We start from the raw sequence: 7,534 nt of genomic DNA, 5'->3' as shown, positions 1-7,534 counted from the left end.
CCTCCACTGGAGGCTCGAATGGATGAATGACTCAGAATACCACGATAAGACGGCGCTTCTAATGACGTCAGCAGCGCATCCCGCGGCCTCTTTCGCAGTCTGGAACCTGTTACGGCTCGAGAGCGGCTTAGAGTCGGCGAGCCGACATCTATAGACGTTCATTACACTGATGATCCGGCCATCAACCACGGAATCACCATGTACTACGGTTGCGCTGAGAAAAAAAAAGACACCACAGCCTTCAGATACCCTGATTAGTCGAGCAGGCGTATGACGATTTTGTGGTGTGTGACCCACAAACAGGGATAGAGGCAGTACAAAGAAAACTCGACTTGTGATTAGGACCTTCGCCTGCGCTACACATAAACTGCAGTGGATTTCGATACTCTTCACGGTAACTGCAATAGAAATTCTCAGTGGCTTGTTCAAAAGCGAGGCGCTCGCACATTTCTTGCTTTTCTCAGGGTTCTCCAAATGCGCCAGGTTCACTAAAATTCATCTGAGAATTCGTTTGAAACTATTTAGAGGGATCTTACGATTCACAGACAAAAAACATTTTGGCTGAAGCCTTTTCTGATTAAAAAGCTTCCAAGAATTTGCTGCTAAATGTGGTCGATTCTTTGCAGTAACCCCAGTAGCAGCTAGCTTATTCAACCAACTATCCTTTTGAAATATCCTGCAATACTCGGATAGAAAATAACAAATACAAGGTCACAACACGTATGACATTAAAACCATGACGCTAAAAAGCAAGCAAAATCGCCTTAAGGACCACAAGATTTAAGGCAGACAATATACGACTCAATAGATAAACTGCAGGAGTAAAAAATCCCAGAGTCAATTGAGCAAAAATTGGTACCAATCACTTTTTCAAGCCTAGAAGACGTGGAGCTTTAGAAAGAGATGGGCTGGATGTATCTTCTGGAAGTGTTTGGTTTCGATGTGGTCGCAAGATTTCGTTTATGCGGCCGGCAGGTTACTTTAGGGGTCATGGTAAAATTACCTCCCACGCAGCTGCAAAAAAAAACACCTAACTGTCGGGATCTTATTAAAAAGAAAGTTTAACGAAATCGTCCCATTTGGTTTATGGTGGGGACTACTGGTGCTCTGCGGGCTGAATCCGCTGAATAGATAGCCCCACCGATTTCCGTCGTCCACGTGGTCTAACCCATAGAGTTTCTCACTAGCTTAGCTACAGTGGGATATAGTGTCTACGTGATTCTGCGAAAGCACTCGATTTCTCCATAGGTGCCGCCGGATCGGCCGGAATCGGCCGGAAGATCGGCGTGGCATGGCCCGCAAGAAATTTGTGGCTCCGCATATGAAGTTCTTGTTAAAAAATGCAGTGATTGGTAAATTTTACTTTTTATGAAACTGCTGGGTTAGAGTTCTTAGTTTAAGAAATAATTCTGGGGGATAGAAAGAAAAATATCTCAGGGGATTACGCTACTGCCCAATGCGATATTTGGGGCGCAGCAGCAGTGCACTTAGGCACTCACTCGTGGGTTCTGTCGACGGCAGCGATGATGAGCCTATCCGTCGGCGGCGTGAAGTAAGTCTCAGAAAGAGACCGCGAACTGCGTCTTAAGCGAACGCACATCATAGTCACGCGCACGCCCCCTCCAGTTTTCGCCAAGGATCGCGAGCCGAGAGCCTCATGCGAGCACAGCATACTGCCTCCTCTCCTTACGCCCCCGCAAACTTTCGGAGAGCGCTGGCTTGCGCTGCCACGGTGAAGCGCCTTCCCCTCCCAATTTCGCGATGCTCTCGCACACGCACACGCACACGCACACGCACACACGCACACACACACACGCCCGCCCGCACACACACACACGCACACGCGCACACACGCGCACACACACACACACACACACACACACACACACACACACACACACACACACACACACACACACACACACAGACACACACACACACACACACACCCTGGCCATCGTGTTTTCTCTTCTTCCGAGAATACTAATCTCTAAGAAAGAGAATACTTCTCTAAGAAAGGTGTGCATTTGGACTGCGAACGTCTGAATGGCCTGCACTGATTACAATGTGCTGGTAAATGCGCGCCCGTATTTTTGTCAAGTGACGAATTGTGCTTGCGCGCCCTGTCATTGGCACACCTGCCCGTCTGGCCGATATAGGCCTGCCCTGACGAAAGTGGTATCTCGTACACCACTCCAACGTCACAGGGCATAAACCACTTAGCGTGCTTCTTTTCACATTTTTTTCTTATTAGGTTTTCCAGAAATTTGCACACCCAGGTGACCAAGTTTGGGTGGAGTGGGGAACACCACAGGCACTTTGTGCCTTTCTACCACCTTCTTGAGGTTGTGCGTGACCCTATGTACATAGGGTAGGACAACTGACTTTGCCTCAGGCTGTTTTGACAGCTTTTGACGAGCTTGGCCTTTGGCGTTTCTCAGCAAAGTTTCGGAAACATCAAGCAAGATAGAGGTCGGGTAGCCAGCCGACAGAGTCTCTGTAGCTGAGAGTCAAAGCTTTCAGGTACAATGTTTCTTTAAAATAACTAAAAAATCGTCCACATATCTAAAAACACGCAGAACACACTCACTGTCAAATTTTAACAGCAACTCCCGATTAACACTGGCAGGAAAAATATTTCAAAACACTGACGCGACACAGGAACCGATTGTTCGTCTAACCACACTGAGTCCGCCAATTTTTTTGTTAAAGAATTGCAGTCGTCTCGGGAAGGGCCTTGCATTTACTCATAAACAGCCTGGCCATAACTCCCTACAGTTTTTAAATATCAATTTTGGTTTTTCATCCAACCACGTTTGTTGGATTTATGGCCCACGTGCCTGCAAACAGCTATACCATACGCATCTGCCCATTCAAAGACAGTAAAAAGGGACATCGCGTCATTGGTTCTCGAATCCACACTAAAGAAGAAGTGCATTCATACAGTGTCTGAGAGCTTCGACTCTCAGCTACAGGGACTCTGTCGGCTGGCTACCCGACCTCTATTTTTGTTGGTGTTTCCGAAGCTTTGCTGAGAAACGCCAAAGGCCAAGTTCGTCAAAAGCTGTCAAAACAGCCTGAGGCGAAGCCAGTTGTCCTACCCTATGTACATAGGGTCACGCACAACCTCAAGAAGGTGGTAGAAAGGCACAAAGTGCCTGTGGTGTTCTCCGCTCCACACAAACGTGGTCGCCTGTGTGTGCAAATTTCTGGAAAACCAAATAAGGAAAAAAAGCACGCTAAGTGATTTGTGCCCTGTGGCGTTGGAGTGGTGTACGAGATACCACTTTCCTGCTGGGAGGCCTATATCGGCCAGACGGGCAGGTTTGTCAATGACAGGGCACGCTAACACAATTAGTCACTTGACAAAAATGCGGGCGGGCATTTACCTGCACATTGTTATCAGTGCCGGCCATCCAGTCGTTCACAGTCCAAATGCAGACCTTTCTTACAGAAGTATTCTCTTTCTTAGAAATTAGTATTCTCGGAAGAAGTGAAAACACAATGGCCAGGGAGCTTGTAGAAGCCTTTCATATCAAGAAGAAAAGGGACCAGTGCATCAGTGAGACATTGGTGTTGCTGCGCGCGAGCGAATTTCATTTTTTGGAAGCTGCTCTCTGATTGCAGCTATCTCACCAGTGCGTGCGTGCGTGCGTGCGTGCGTGCGTGCGTGCGCGTGTGTGTGTGTGTGTGTGTGTGTGTGTGCGTGTGTGCGTGTGTGTGTGCGTGTGTGTGCGCGTGTGCGTGTGCGTGTGCGTGTATGTGCATGCCCCGGTGAATTTTTGGTGTGTATATATCAGACGACGCTTCCAATAAAACTAGTTGCGAGTGAGCGCCTGTGTTTGTCTTCTTTCTATCGTCCTTGTTAAATCGTGCTCTAAGTTTTACCAAACATGCAGCGACGGCGACAAGCGACGCGGACAACGTAACTCAATAGGCGCAATCATGATAAATTGAAATGCGAACAACGGAGCGCGTGGCGTTCAGTGTATGGTGCGCATCCTGACGACGGGCGTGTACGTATGCGCAGTGCGAACAAGTTACGAGATGATGCGCACGAGATCGCGGGTTCGATTCCCGGCCGCGGCGGCCGCTTTTCTGATGGAGGTGAAAAGCAAAAAACGCCCGTGTGTACCAGATTTCGGCGCACGTTAATACACTCTGTTGAAGTGGATGTGAAAAACATGGCATGTACAGGATCCTCAAAGCCCCTCGAGACACCCGAAAAGCAATCACCTCGACTGCCCAGTTGCTCGTCTTAGTCCGCAAAATGTCGCCAGCCTGGGCAGCCAAAAAAGCATTTGTAGGTGCTCCTAAATTTGAAGCCTGAAAGGCGAAGGCGTCGAGCTGAACGAAATGCCCAACGGCATGAGCCTGTGGCCGACATCTTCGATCGCGGATTTACCGACAACCCCTTCGGCTACGTTTGCTCCGCGCGCGCCCTCCTTGGGAACAGTAGGACGTGCGTTTAGATTTTGAGGACTGGGTCCAATGCTGAGACGGCAATTCCTCCACTTCGACGTGACTATTTCTGTGTTTTTCGACACGTGGAAGGGCTCTTTTGTAAAGAACAATTAACAACGATGGGAAAAATGAGAGAGACAGTAGGCCTACGCAAAATCTGCGTTCTCTTCGTGGAACGACGCCGTAGTTATTTTTCCCAGAAAAGGCCATTACGCTGTAAAGTAAAAGAAAAAGTCATACATCTAACAAGAACTTCAAACAACTGCACTCTCGAAACTAGTCGAATACAGTGACAGGAAAAAGTAAGAGAAATGGTGAAGACGAGGAAGATAGAAATACAGATTACACAGTAGAAGACATTTTTTTTTGTAGGCTTTAACGCACCGACGCAACGCAGGCGATGAGGCGCGCCGTAGTGGAGGGCTCCGGAATAATTTCGACCACCTAGGGATCTTTAACGTGCGCCGAAATCTCGTACACACGGGCGTTTTTGCTTTTGGCCTTCATCAGAAAAGCGGCCGCCGCTGCCGGGAATCAAACCCGCAACTTCGTGCTCAGCAGCGCAACGCGTTAGCCACTGAGCCACCGCGTCGGGTCCGTAGATGACATCAAAAATGTAGAAGTGACAAACATGAGAGAATTAGGCAAGGCCCATTTACCGATTTTGGCAATATCAATTTGCCTTCTTATTCTCACCCAAGTTCGTGTCAGCGTTGTCCGCCTGTGCAACCGCGATTGCAAACCTTCGCTTTCACCAGAGCAATCTGAGGAGGCCTACATATAGCTCGGAGACAGGAGGCGGAGCTCTCAGGAATACTGGGGACGTGCCGAAAAAATAAAATAAAAAGCAACCGGGTGCATAAAGCGTACAAGAAAGAAACGGTGAAACGGTGGGCGATGGCTTTCCCATCGCTATCGGCGCAAATGGGCCAAATCTGATTCAATATTCGAAGCCTCCGCCTTGAAAGACCGCAGTGGACCCTGTCTGTCCTGCTTTGTAGGTTAAGTTTGCGTTTTTTTTTCTAGTTAGTGCTTGGTTGTCAAGGTGGCTGTCTAGAAAACTGCGCACTTCTTTTTCGTTTTTTTGTTTTTTGAAGTACGTCGGTTTCCTTTGTTTTTCTAAATTGTTGTCTCTTGGTTCCATTAGTGAGACAGCTGAGGAGGAGCCCTGCGAAGCATCGTACTAGTGCTACCATTTCGTGGCTCGGGGGAACGGGAGAAGTTTCGGACGTAAAGTTTCTGAGCGAAGATGGACTGCTTGGTTCCCGTCGGAACGCCCGGGGTAGAGGCGGGCTCAAAACACTCTCCGTTGTGCTTCTTAGTTGACGCACAGGCGATGAGTGGTGTTGGCTCAGTTTGTCGCCAGTAGCTAATGGAAGGATACTCAGGAATGTGCGCGCTCATCTAGCGCATTCAGAGATTACTCCTTTCTTTTTCGAGCGCAAGCACTTTTCTAGAAACACCACGTAGTTTAGGATAGTAAACTTTGAGCGTGAAACTTTTAAGAAGCGTAACGCTACAATTATGGCGCGGACTATTAAACTATTTGCAGTAGTCTTGGCTTCTTTATGTGAATGAGGGAATAATGGGACAAACTCGATAACTCAGTTCAAAATTTTCAATAAAGAAGTTGTACAATTCCTTGAAACTCACAAATTTTGTGCTGCATTCATCGGTAAATCTTGCATAAATAGTTCGTAAAAACAACTTAAAACGTAGGGTGTCCAGCAAACTTTTGCCTGTTCCCGTTCCTCACTCTTTATGGCGCGGCCACGTTTTCGCGAGCGGCATAACCTTGGGGAAAATACTGAACTTATTTTGGCTTTGGAAATTTGTTCGGCAGTATAGCCTTGTTATAGGCCAACCGTAGTGCCAAAAAAGTCGATACCGATACGTAGACAAGCAGCATACCAAAAGTCCGGGTAAAATACCTAAAAAGAAAGTTACGACATTGGGTAAATTTATTTAGTCCAATAACCATGAAACTTTTAATAACAAAGAAGTGCGAAGTAAATGTGCCCGCTAAACCAAAGCTTCTTACTAATGAAATGAAGCACATTCTGTTTCTAGGGGGAGGGGAAGAAAGTTGTTTTCGATTAGTTGGACATGCTGCTGTTTGCTACGCCGGAAGCATAACCTACATCTCACCCCGGGTCATAATGACACGATCGATAATATTGACAACAAGGCTGCACCCGCAAGGGACATTTAACGGTTCGGGCAGAATGCGCCGGACGTGAAGAACGACTGGGACCGGAGTTCACCAACACCAGTCGTCGCTCGAATTGGACGCCAACAAATCAAATGCAGAAGTCTTAAACCCGCACGCGTTCCGCCAGGTGATCGATGCCAAGGGCCGTTTATGACAGTATTGGCTGCTTGAGCTCCACCTTCTTTCAGTTATTAGTAATACTTCATAATGACATCCTTTACAAATACCCGCTCAATCAAGGTTTCACCAGCAACAACTGAAAGAAAACGCCACGCTGGATGGATTATATAGAAGACATTCAGGTATTTGGCGTAAACGGTGAAACGCACGAACAAAGCAGCTTGCGAATGATGAAACTCAAATGGTTGTGCGCTGCTTTAGACACGGTAAATACCGGTACAGTGGGAAAAAAATTTGTGCTGCTCGCACACTGGCGTAACGCTGGAGAAACAGCAGAGCTGGCGGCCCCTCTCCCTTCGTCGGAGACCCGGCATTTGCACCTCACGTGGATTTCGAACTTGCCGCTGAAAGTGGTCCATGACTGGCAGGCCCGGATCGTTTTGTCCGCAGCCTTTCGCATCTCTCCCAAAGTGGACCGCGTTAGCGCGCGCTAGAACCCACGGCAAGCGGCTTCGCCACCTCGGCGTCTGTAGCGCGAATTCGGCGCAAGTGCTCCCCACCTTGGGAGCGAACGCACGCGAACTGGCGAGGGTAACAGCAATGCTTTGCAGAATGTTCCTGAAGGTCGAGCTGGCCGACGCCGGGATCTCAACACGAGGCGCATGCTCACGGGCGCTCGGGATTCTTTCTTGGTATTTTTACAAGCTCTTCAAGTGACACATGCCCACGCTCATGCCT

Source organism: Haemaphysalis longicornis, unplaced genomic scaffold (assembly GCF_048455015.1).
Source record: "Haemaphysalis longicornis isolate Haplotype H1 unplaced genomic scaffold, Haemaphysalis longicornis Haplotype H1 scaffold_9, whole genome shotgun sequence".
NCBI classification, from domain to species: Eukaryota; Metazoa; Arthropoda; class Arachnida; order Ixodida; family Ixodidae; genus Haemaphysalis; species Haemaphysalis longicornis.
Note: the sequence above shows the minus strand (reverse complement) of the source record.